Consider the following 12,697-nt stretch of genomic DNA (forward strand, 5'->3'; position numbering starts at 1 on the left):
TCAGAAGGAAAATGGGAAAAGGTCCACCACTTCGAAGAATGAAGGTATCAGCTAAAGAAAGGAGAGAGCCAGGAAGGGCGTGAAAATTAAAGAATCCCTAGACCTCGAGGTCGGAAGAGAACAAGAATTGACCAATTGGAGTTTGGATAGGAAAGAAGAAGGCGAGGAGCTTGACACAAGTAAGTGGAATGAATGCCACGCTCAGCTAGGGTACCAGTGGTCGCCAACTCACGCTCCCAATTTTCCCCTAGGTACCCTTTTAGTCGCTTTTTAGGAGACGTAGAAGATATCGCGGATGTACTGTATTCTACTGCTCCCATCCAAAGCGGGTGTATGTTATGTAATAAGAAACTGGAGAATTTGCCATTTAAAAAAATGGTGATAGGCTGTCACTATTGTAACGGCCGCAGGGTTTTGAGGGTTCCGAAGACTGACTTATCAGAAATAAATGAAGTCAGGGGAACCTCGATATCTCGAATCATCTTGGGAGCTAAATTTTATTTCGAGTTATCGAAATTTAGAGATATAGAGAATACCGTTTTTAAGCATGTATAGCAAATCACTGAATCATATGCATTTACGGGATTATTCTGAATACATTAACTTTAAAAGTACTTAAAAATACACGAGAAAACTCTATTTTATGGCGTCAGTTTAATTATAACATTTATTATCATAATAACTTTTAGAAGACAAGATACAGCACATAAAGTAGTGAAACAAGAAACATTCCTACGTTAACACCTTTGGAAACAATCCGTTAGTCTCTTCTGTGTGTCACTGTTAACCTTTCCTCCCTTCACGTTGAAACTTCTCGTCAATACCACGCAGCCGAGATTCGTAAATGGAGCTTGTTATCCGCGACTTCGGGCGTTGCTTTCGTACATGACCACCAATTAATTCACACCCGAGAAACAGCGAGGCTTCGCCGATTTTCCCATCATTAGAAGTTTTACTTTCTGGTTCCCGTCATATCAGCTCCCAGCATCGCTGTAAAATTTTCTTTACTTGTGAACTGTTCCTCACAAACCACAAATGCCGTATTGCACAAAATTCGAGTTACAGACTGTATTTTGCTTCGAGGTAGAAAATGTTTGCTTCGAGAAATCAATAATTTCGAGTAATAGAGAAATAAATACGTCCGCCTCTGTGGTGTAGTGGTTAGTGTGATTAGCTGCCACCCCCGGAGGCCCGAGTTCAATTCCCGGCTCTGCCACGAAATTTGAAAAGCTGTACGAGGGCTGGAACCGGGTCCACTCAGCCTTGGGAGGTCAACTGAGTAGAGATGGGTTTGATTCCCACCTCAGCCATCCTGGAAGTAGTTTTCCATGGTCTCCCACTTCTCCGGGAAAATGCCGGGATGGTACCTAACTTAAGACCACGCCGCGTCCTTCCCTCCTCCTTGTCTATCCCATCCAATCTTTCACGCCCCCCCCCCCCTCCCCCCGCAAAGCCCCTGTTCAGCATAGCAGGTGAGGCCGCCTGTGCGAGGTACCGGTCATCCTCGCCAGTTATATCCCCCGACCCAGAGTCTGAATCTCCAGGACACTGCCCTTGAGGCGGTAGAGGTAGGATCACTCGCTGAGTCCGAGGGAAAAACCGACCCTGGAGGGTAAACAGATAAAGAAGAAGAAGATAAATAAATACACGTAAAGAATAGGACAAACGGTCGGGAAATATAAGTTACTTCAAGATACTGAAAATTTGAATAATAGAGCTTTGAGATATCGAGGTTCGACTGTAGTCCCTTATTGTACATCATTTTCGCTTTATCAATTTCTCATACTAAGGCATATTACGCTCCTTTCATTTCATTCCTTTTCTTTTCTTTAGCTATTGGCTTTATGTCGCACCGACACAGATAAGTCTTATGGCGACGATGGGATAGGAAAGGCCTAGGAATGGGAAGGAAGCGGGCCTCGCCGTAATTAAGGTACAGCCCGAGCATTTGTCTGATGTGAAAATGGGAAACCAAGGAAAACCCTCTTCAGGGCTGCCGACAGTGGGGTTCGAACCCACTATCTCCCGAATGCAAGCTCACAGCCGCACACCCTAAACGCACGGCCAACTCGCCGGCTTTCATTTCTTTTATTCCATCATCATTCACTTTTCTTGTTTCAACTCTTTCTTTTGCACGTGTTTTTTTTCCCGAATCCTAACCAAATCTTTATTTTCCATTATTAAACATTATACAACTGACCACGATGTATTCACAGCGGCAGCTAACCTCGAACTGAGCGCACTTCGCCATCTTATAACAGAGTATGCATGTGACGTCACATATTTAGCGTAAATTTTGCCTTACGTTGAAGCGCTATTTCATGAAAATTACGTTTCAGATTTTCAATATTTTTCGACAGGTGCTCCTCTTTTATCTGTCAGTTGAGACATTAAACATAGTCACAAGTTAAATATTCTCGGCGATATTCGCGTTCTTCCCAAACACTAAAGCGTCTTACAATTTTTCTTTCCATGTACCCATTGTTGAGGAACGTAAGTCTAAATTTTAAACATTCGATTTTACTGTCAATCGGAAGAATGACAGGAACATTGCAACTAAACCGTATAAAATCAGAATATTTTTGTAGTTTGTAATAATCTAATTTCCTCATTTCCTCTTGCAAGGTCGATAGGGTTTATTTGCTTGCTTTTTACCTCTTCCAGCTGATGCATTATGGGACATCAGCTACTGAACAGATGTTGCCTCATGATGATTAGATAACACGGCGGTATCCTTTGATATGAATACACGATCACTTTGTGGTAAAGGTGGCGAGGAATGCTAACTTTTTTGTTCACTTCTGACACTGGGCACAAAAAAATAGGGACGACTTAACGTCAGCTGCAACTGGCAAAATCAGCGGTTAGGCTACTCTCTCTCTCCCTGTGTCCTTAGGCTGAAATGGCAGTCATGTGGGGTTGCTACCGGAGACAAAGAGAGATGGCAGAAACTTGTTTTCACTCCCGGGTAATACCTCTAAAGCACGCTTCTGTTTTGAACATGTCCGTTTCTCAAAATCCTCGAGCCTTGGGTTATTTCTTATAAGTAAGGCCCACATTTTTATGTAATATCAGAATGCAGAGAGCCACCGTGGCTCAGGCGGCAGCGCACCTGCCTCTCACCGCTGGGTTCCGTGGTTCAAATCCCGGTCACTCCATGTGAGGCTTATGCTGGACAAAGCGGAGGCGGCACAGGTTTTCTCCGGGTACTCCGCTTTCCCCTGTCATGTTTATTTCCAGCAACACTCTCCAATATCATTTCATTTCATCTGTTATTAATTAATTATTGCCCCAGGGGAGTGCGACAGGCTTCGGCAGCCGGCACAATTCTTCCTCGTCGCTAGATAGGGGTTTCATTAATTCCATTCCTGACCTGGTCGTATGACTGGAAACAGGCTGTGGATTTAAAATCAGAATGCGAAATATGTACAGTTCATGAAAAGATAGTAAATATCTGTATTAGTTAAATATTCATGAATTACGTAAGAGTATTAATGCATTAAATTTACAGAAAATGTTCATATATTCGTTTTATGCCCGCCTCTGTGTAGTAGTGGTTAGTGTAATTAGCTCCCACCCCCCGGAGGTCCGGCTTCGATTCCCAGCTCTGCCACGAAATTTGAAAAGTGGTACGAGGGCTGGAACGGGGTCCACTCAGCCCAGGGAGGTCAACTGAGTAGAGGAAAGTTCGATTTTCATATCAGCCATTCTCGAAGTGGTTTTCCGTGGTTTTCCACTTCTTCTCAAGGCAGATGCCGGGATGGTGCCTAACTAGGCCACAGCTGCTTCCTCAACAAGGCCCCTGTTAAGCATAGGAGGTGAGGCCTCCTGGGCGATGTACTGGTCTTCCTCCGCAGGTGTATCCCCCGACCCAAAGTCTCACCCTCCAGCACACTGTCCTTGAGGCGGTAGAGGTGGGATCCCTCGCTGAGTCCGAGGGGATAAACCAAACCTGGAGGGTAAACGGATTAAGAAAGAAAGAAAGAAAGAAAGAAAGAAAGAAAGAAAGAAAGAAAGTATTCCTTTAATTATGACATGATTATGATATGAGACAATGAAATTATTTTAAATACCGCTATATTTTATGACATAGTCATCGTTGTTGCGTCAGTAATTTATATAACTTGTTAGTGGCTGCCTGGCCGAGGCGGTAAAGGCATACTCGGTTCGCCCGGAAGAACGTGGCTTCGAATCCCCGTCAGGAAGTCAAACAATTTAAGAAGCGGGATTTACACTTCCAGAAGTGCACATGGCCGAGAGGTTCACTCAGCCTACACCGAAAATGAGAATCAGGTTAATTCCTAGGGGCAAAGGCGGCCGGGCGTAGACCTAACCACTCTACCCCATCAAGTGTTGAGGTTACGGATAGTGGAAGCCTTTACCTTCCACCCTTCCATGGGCCTTCATGGCATGTACAGAGATGACTTTGCTTTAAAAAAAATTACAATCTACTGTCTTTTTTAAATTTTGTCAGTATTAAATAATGAAAGTAAAGGCATAATCAAAATACTTGAAATGTTTAAAAATAATGTCATGTACTGTAAATCGTGGAATATATTACAAAATGCATTGTTGTAGCTAATTTCCTGTTGCTCTCACGCCCTGAAAATGCAGTTTCTAAAGGATCTGTGTTTTAACCCCTATTAAGTAACACAAATTATACGGAAACATTATAATGCATTATTTCTACCTCCTGTAATTAAATTTATATTAGTTATTCATAGGTTTTTACCTTTCATTTGAGAAGGGCCTGAATGTTTATTTTAGCAGACAGGTCCGTATCGTATTAGGTACGCCCCTGGTTGACCCCTTATTTCGTCGAGGATGCTGCACAAAATTGGGAAACAGTGGATACAGCCCTCGTTGTGGGATATCACTTACCCTTCTGCAACGACACCTTGGAGATCATATAATTTCTCGTGGAACTACATTCCTGTCGGTAGCCCTGAATATGTTTTTCCGTGGTTTCCCTTTTTTACTCCATAAAGAATCAGTTTTCAGGAATGATGACCCACATCTAAATAATCCTGAATTACGCGAGAAGATGCAGTAATATCATTTTTGTGCCTTAACAGGAACGTTTATTCATCAGCATGCCCAATAATCTTCAGATACGTTAGGAACTATCTTTGGCACGTGATGTTGCACATTTTGAACACATTCTATACCAGCTCAATTTTATAACATTTTAGTGTCGTTTGTTTTACCACATCCCGTATAAAAATATATAAATAAATAAACAACTGTTTTTTTACAAGTTGTTTTACGTCACACCGTGTTATGGCGACAGTGGGACTGGAAAGGGCTGGGAGTGGGAAGGAAGCGGCCATTGCCTTAATTAAGGTACAGCCCCAGCATTTGCCTGGTGTGAAAATGGGAATACACGGAAAACCATCTTTAGGGCTGCCGACAGTAGGGTTCGACCCCACTATCTCCCGAATACTGGATACTGACCGATTGAGCGACTACAGCTATCGAGCTCGGTAACAAATAAATTAAGTACATATTTGTGCAAACACATTAACTCAATTCTTTCCTGTTCCATTTCCAAATTGTCTCCCCCTCCTTACTTTTTGGAGAGAAAATGACATTTTATTCCATTTTATCCATCTATAACTGGGAATTATACTTAAAAAGGCAATTTATACAAACCCTGTTCTATTACCTAACTCTTTCATTTAATTTGTGTAAATATTAAAAATATACTTAGTGGAAATAGGCACAAAATGTCATGCAACGCAGATAACCGATTTTTCAGCGCCACACCAAGTAGTGGAAACTCGCGTGGCACCGTGGTTAGTATCAGATGGCACAAATCCTTAGTTGCGCACATGTGTAAGTGTTCTTTTGGCGAAAATTTAATTGTACAGTATTGAATCAATATGTAAAAAACGATTATTACTACAGTTAAGTTGACAAACTGTCAGACTTGACTTCTCTGTCGAAATTAGCTCGGAGAGCATCAAAAACTTACGATTTTGTAGCTATTTTGTTTCAGTTTCTTTGTCTACCCCGGTACTTTTTGCTGTCTATATACGATTTTGTAGCTATTTTGTTTCAGTTTCGTTGTCTACCCCGGTACTTTTTGCCCCCCCCCCCCCTTTCCACTTCTAATTCCCAACCGCTGCTACCAGTTCTGAATTTTCCTCATAGCGAATAATCGCTAGTTTTCACCCACTTAATGACACATCAAGCCAGTCCACAAACAGGACGCCAACGGCGTTGGAACTGTTATGTTCATTGACCGGTGATTCAATCCATATCATTGTAGAAATTGATTACTGTGAAGCAATGAGTAGCGATAAGCTACATAAGCCTTAGGGGAAGAATCGACTTCTCTAACAAGTTCTTAACGCTTACCACATGAATGAACCAGCCGGTAACAGGCTGATTTGTCACTCACTTCACTGGTTCCACACCGAAGTGAAGCGTGTATTCGACACTGCCACGTAGATCTGTAACTCAGCTGTCTTCGAATTAAAGCAAACTTGCAGTATTTGGTTTTTGTTTTAATACTACGAAAAACGTAAAATTATGCAGTTCCTCAAATGAATGGGTGCTCGCAAAAACGGGCTAACCAACAAATTTGGAAAAAATGAGTTATGTGCTGCCATCAATTGCGGAAGGTTCAAAGTATCTTCTGTGAGTAGGGCTATCATCAGGCAATCCTGTGTGATGAGATACAACGCTTTGAATTTTATGCCATTTTGTTTAGGCCAATTTTGTTATTGCAAAATCGGGCTAACAGACGTTTACGGAGGAGGCCGTAAAGATGGCATTGCTGTATATGTAGGTTAGCAAACCTTATCGCCATGTATACTAGAGGCTGTGGGTGTTTGTGTTTTTGTGCCAGATGAACGGAAGGATTTTGTAAAAAGAGCTAGAGTAAGAAAGCCATTTCAAGTAATAAAAGTGATAAGTGATAAGTTTGTGAGCTCTCAACTTTTGTTAGAAAAATTAACCAAGAGATTGGTATCTGTAAATAAGCAAAGAGTACTAGTTAGTAAAGTTTCAGGCATACTTTTTATGAAAGATGTACCATTTAAGTATTTTTAAAATAGTTATAGAGTATTGTTGAGGAATATGATTCTGTTGACCTTCACAAAAGGAACAGTAATGGTGGTCGGCCATCACTTGCTAGTGTTCAGCTGTCACCAAAGTACAGTGTTACAAGTCCAATAAAGCCATCAAACCTAAGGACTTGCTTGAGCTAATTGAATATGTCCCTGCAATATATCACCAGTATTACAGAGAATTGACAGCTGGCAATGGCCAAGAGGTGACTGAGGAATCATTTTCCAATACATTCGAATATGACCCATATGACTGATGATTGTCCCATGAGGGAAAGTTACGTCATATTTCAAAATAAGTCTGAAGCATCTTTATGTCTAAGAAAACCCATGGCACTTATGCCCTTGGAAGGGCTCTGGTCTGCCCAGCGACCGCTACTCAGCCCGAAGGCCTGCAGATTACGAGGGGTCGTGTGGTCAGCACGACGCATCCTCTCGGCCGTTATTCTGGGTTTTTGAGACCGGGGCCCCCATCTCACCGTCAGATAGCACCTAAATTCTAATCACGTAGGTTGAGTGGACCTCAAATCAGATCTCACGTCGAGAGAAAAATCCCTGACCTGGCCGGAAATCGGACCCGGGGCCTTCGGACGAGAGGCAGGCACGCTACCCCTACACCACGGGGGCCGGCATCTTTATGTCTAGTTTGCTGTGTAAAACACCTCTTTTGTATTGTATGATCATAAAATAAAATTTGGTTACAAATCTGAGGTAAACTATTAACTATAGCTAGGTCAACGCAGAAGTCAATTTTCTTCCATTTTTCATATTCCTATTTTTCCAAGCACTTTTCATTTTTAATACAATTCCAATATATGGTATTGATAATTTAAAGGTACTACATCAAGATAAAGTAATGAAACAAATATTATTTTTATGGTATAATTTTTGTTTCTTGACATTTGCAAAAGTTGATTTATCTCTGTTTTGACAAAATGTTGGTTAGCCCGTTTTTGCGAGCACCCATTCAATTGTGCCGAAAGTTGAAGGGTTAAAGAGCCCGTAAAGGTTTCAAATTGTGTCTTGGATAGTTCTATCAAACCGAAGAAACAAATTTCGAGAATCACTTTCGACCTAAATGACTTCCGGAAAAACTGCCTAAAATCGCTTCTTTCTTTTTTATTCAAATCCTAGCCAAAATAACTTATTTACATACTTATTTCTGTAATGTATTGGTTTAATACCCTCAGATATTTTTTGACTTTTTTGAAAAACGTCCACACCGAATGTGGGCTTGTTTAAGTGAAACTCTGCATTGATTAACATTAGCGCCCGTAGTGGTGCTTATGTAAAATCACTGCCTGCTCGATCTGCTAATCTAACCCAGAGCGCAACGAAGGATCTAACCGACCGGATAACGATAATTAAGAAAAGGATTGTATTTTTTATTTTCCTAAAATTCGTAGCTCATACCCCTGGGATATTTTCAGCATTGAGTTGCTTGGTAATGTGTTCATAGCCATGAAACGACCAACCTATGAACCACCGGGTCATACTTACCATTTAAGAAAAATTAAATGCAGTATTTGTTGTGAGCTTGCATTCGGGAAATGATGGGTTCGAACCCCACTGTCGGTAGCCGTGAAGATAGTTTTCGGCGGTTTTCCATCTTCACACCAGTCAAATGTTGGGCCTGTACCTTAATTAAGGCCACGGTCGCTTCCTTCCCAAGAGTAGCCCTTTGCCATCCTTTCGTCGCCATAAGACCTTCTGAGGTGGTGCGACGTATATGAACAAATTAAAAAATAAAAAATAAAAAGGTATTCGGTCCGCCTCTGTGGTGTAGTGGTTAGTGTGATTAACTGCCACTCTCGGAGGCCAGGGTTCGATTCCCGGCTCTGCCACGAAATTTGGAGAGTGGTACGTGTGCTGGAATTGGGTCCACTCAGCCTCGGGAGGTCAACTGAGTAGAGGTGTGTTCGATTCCCGCCTCAGCCATCCTGGAAGTGGTTTTCCTTGGTTTCTCACTTTCCCTACAGGCAAATGCCGGGAAGGTACCTAACTTAAGGCCACGGCCGCTTCCTTCCCTCTTCCTTGTCTATCCCTTCCAATCTTCCCATCCTCCACCAAGGCCCCTGTTCAGCATAGCAGGCGAGGCCGCCTGGGCGGGGTACTGGTCATCCTCCTCAGTTGTATCCCCGACCCAATGTCTCACGCTCCAGGACACTGCCCTTGAGGCTGTAGAGGTGGGATCCCTCGCTGAGGGTAAATAGATTAAGAAGAAGAAGAAAAGGAAACCGTATTCGAACCGTGGCGGCCTTGGTAAGAAGGAGAACATGTGACGATATTACCGAATAGTCGACGTGTAAGATGTAGGCGAAGAAGTTTCTTGGTTGTCTTCGTCTGTATACAGAGTTTTAGCCAGGCTGAGTAGCTCCGGCCTGGCCTTTTGAGCTCACGTTGGCTGGTTCGATTTTGGTTCAGTCCTGTGATATTTGAAGGTGCTCAAATATGTCAGCAGATTACAGGCAAGGAGAGGAACACATATGGGATAGAATCCTGGCGCCAAGGCGTCTCCGAAAATTGAATAAAAATAGTGAGTGAGTTGTTAGGCTAATATATTATTAAGAGGAAAGACATATGGCCGTAAATCTGCGCGCGAAGTCCACATGTGCGTCACAGAATGCATCCACGTCCCAACCAGGGCGGCGGGAAACCTGCAAAAAGAGAATTATTATTATTATTATTATTATTATTATTATTATTATTATCAATACAACATATCTTGGTCGTTTCCCAGTTGTTTGCGGTCGGCATATGGATTTACCTCAGTTTTCCGGCGAGATGCCCTTCTTGACTGCTACCATGGATGGTATCTCTATACTTCCAAACAACAATTTGCTGGTTTATCAGAACTGATTTTAACTCTTCCCAGATAAAAAAATAAATATTGAATACCAGTATAATACGTAGATTTCGCATCATGCCCTTAACTATTTTTACCTTTCCGAGAATCGAACCTGGGATCTTTTAGATCGAAGAACTCGACGCTGAATATTCAGTCAAATGGCTGTACATTATTATTATTATTATTATTATTATTATTATTATTATTATTATTATTATTATTATTATTAGTTCCTATCGGCCTACTAAGGACTACGTCATTCCAGCTGTCTTCTCTGGGCTTTGATCTTTGCCGGTGTTGCTCTTTTCTTTCCTCCGACCACGCATTTCCCGTCTTCATCTTTGGCCTTTCTTGAAAACCCTGGTAGTCTTTTAGTTTCCTCCTGAGTAGGTTGCGTTCTTGTATATTTTCATAACTGATCCCTACCTCCTGTAGGTCCCTTTCCACTCTGGAACCAAGTTTGCCTGGTCTTCCTTTAAAATATGTAAAGATCTGGTTCGATAATCGTGCGGTTTTCATTCTTAGCAAGTGGCCAGCCATAAAATGCAATTCTTCTTCACCGCATGATATCACAGATCTTCTGGAAATATACATGATGATTATTATTGTTATTATATGGCAACAATAAACTACGAGATAATCACCATCTCTTAACGCTAACCGCAGGAGAAAGAGGAAGGGTCTGACATTTCGAAGAATTAAGTTATGCGCAAAAGATAGGGAAGGCTCACGAAAGACGTGAAAATGGTCTCGCACTGTACAGGGGACGCGATGGAACTCATGTGTGGAAGATATCCCAAGTAAGTGCCAGACTCAGTCAGAAACCGTGGTCGCCACTCATAAATCCCAAATTGAGACCACCAGGTAGGAAAATTATAATGTGTAGCATTGTCAAGCCTAGCAGTTCCCATAAATAACACCCAATTACGGGTGAGAAATGGTAAATGGAATTCTAACTGTTCAAACATGGCATCTGTATGATTCAAAGCAAAAAAAAAAAAAAAAAATTACTGGTAGTTCAGAACTGGTTTTAACACATCCCAGTTAAAATTTATTGAATCTCCGGTTAGTACATAGATTTTGCATCATGCTCTTCAGTAACTTTATAAATACAAACGGACCAGAAAGACTCGCTAATTCTTTAAAGATGCTGTAGAACCAGGCAGGCTCATAACCCCCACTACAGGATGAAAAATGGCCAACCAGTTACCTGGTAGATCAATGGCAGTACGTTTTTAGTTTAGAGAAATGGAGTAGAAATGGAAGGCTCTACGGTGCTATAACTGAATCTGACATTACCTTCTTTTACAGGTGTCAGTCTCTCTCTCTCTCTCTCACGGCTTTCAAATCTGACCTCCCTTGGTTATCTATTGTTGCCTAATAATAATAATAATAATAATAATAATAATAATAATAATAATAATAATAATAATAATAATAATAATAATAATTAAGAACAAGAATTATTAATATTATTATTAATAACTTTATTTTTGAAGTTTACCTCAAGTTTTACATTTCATTTATATTATGTCAGCCTTTAAGATTATTATTATTATTATTATTATTATTATTATTATTATTATTATTATTATTTCTAAGTTGGCGTAGTTTCAGTTTCCCTGTTTTACCCATAGAGGAGTTCATTTAGGCGCTGAATTTTAAATGCGCGGCATTGAGGTGTACCATCCGGTAAATTATTTATTATTATTATTATTATTATTATTATTATTATTATTATTATTGTTGTTGTTGTTGTTACGGAGTTATCCGTGGAAGGCAGAGGTGAGAGAAGATGCGGGCTGGAATGCGTTTAACTACAAGTCCGAAAGATGAATTAAAAATTAAAGGTTATATTTTCAATAGACAATAAGATTTAACAGATTTTCACTAGGTGAAATAATGAAAATTCAGGTACAATAATAATTTTACAAGCGAAAACACAAGTTTTTAGGGGATCATTCGAAATCTGGGCTACAAGCCCCAAGATCTATAATTCCTGAGCTGTCAGCTCACCACAATTTACCAAAGGGCAGAAAACCCCTAATTACATGGAGCACTTGCTCCCACCTAATAATGTCAAGCCTCCTAGAGGCACCTTTCAAAATACCAGAAAGAGCTGACCCGCTCTCAATCTTTCAAGCCTATTAAAGGCAATACCCGACTTTTACACATGATTGCCATCAAGGCACAACTTTTAATGAAACAGGGGTATCTAGTACCCAGCCTACTGGGCCTCAGTGGAAAAGAATAGATTAATTAAATGGCCCAAAAATACCAAGGAAAATGGAGGCGTTGCTTGCACTCCAACATGAATACTAGTTAATACTAGGCCGATTAAACAGGGGCTATTCCCACCCTAGGGAGGTGACTCGTATAAGAAAATTTTAATACATTAAGAGTAGAAAATCGGTTAAGAAAACGTAGTCACCTCAACTTAAAAATGAAGGGGAGCTCGAGAGGGTAAAGCACTCTCTATCCCCGATTTACAGTCAAAGTAATAAGAAAATTTTACATAAGCCGGCACTAAGTTACATTTTTCGAAAGGTCGGTTACATTGAAAAGGTTTCGGACCTTCCCCGAGGGCTAAGCTGCTGAGCTAGCAAGAAATAAAGAAGTTAAAAGGCCATTACCTTGTAGAAGAGCTGCTGGCGGATGAAAGAGGCGCTTCCCGCCTCCTGCTATACTTCCATACACTAAGCTAGATGTTGTACGAGTGGCCGAGAGCCAGGAAAATCAGCAGTTATTATACTCTCGGGGAAGATTCGAGACTTTT

General features: G+C 41.1%; 1 protein-coding gene across 1 annotated transcript in view; it reads left to right on the forward strand.

Annotated features, from left to right (window-relative positions):
• The window catches only part of Pde11 (Phosphodiesterase 11), a 703,554-nt gene that overhangs the window by 228,160 nt on the left and 462,697 nt on the right, over nt 1–12,697 (forward strand). The gene's annotated exons all lie outside the window — the stretch shown is intronic.

The sequence above is a fragment of the Anabrus simplex genome, chromosome 1, assembly GCF_040414725.1.
Source record: "Anabrus simplex isolate iqAnaSimp1 chromosome 1, ASM4041472v1, whole genome shotgun sequence".
NCBI classification, from domain to species: domain Eukaryota; kingdom Metazoa; phylum Arthropoda; class Insecta; order Orthoptera; family Tettigoniidae; genus Anabrus; species Anabrus simplex.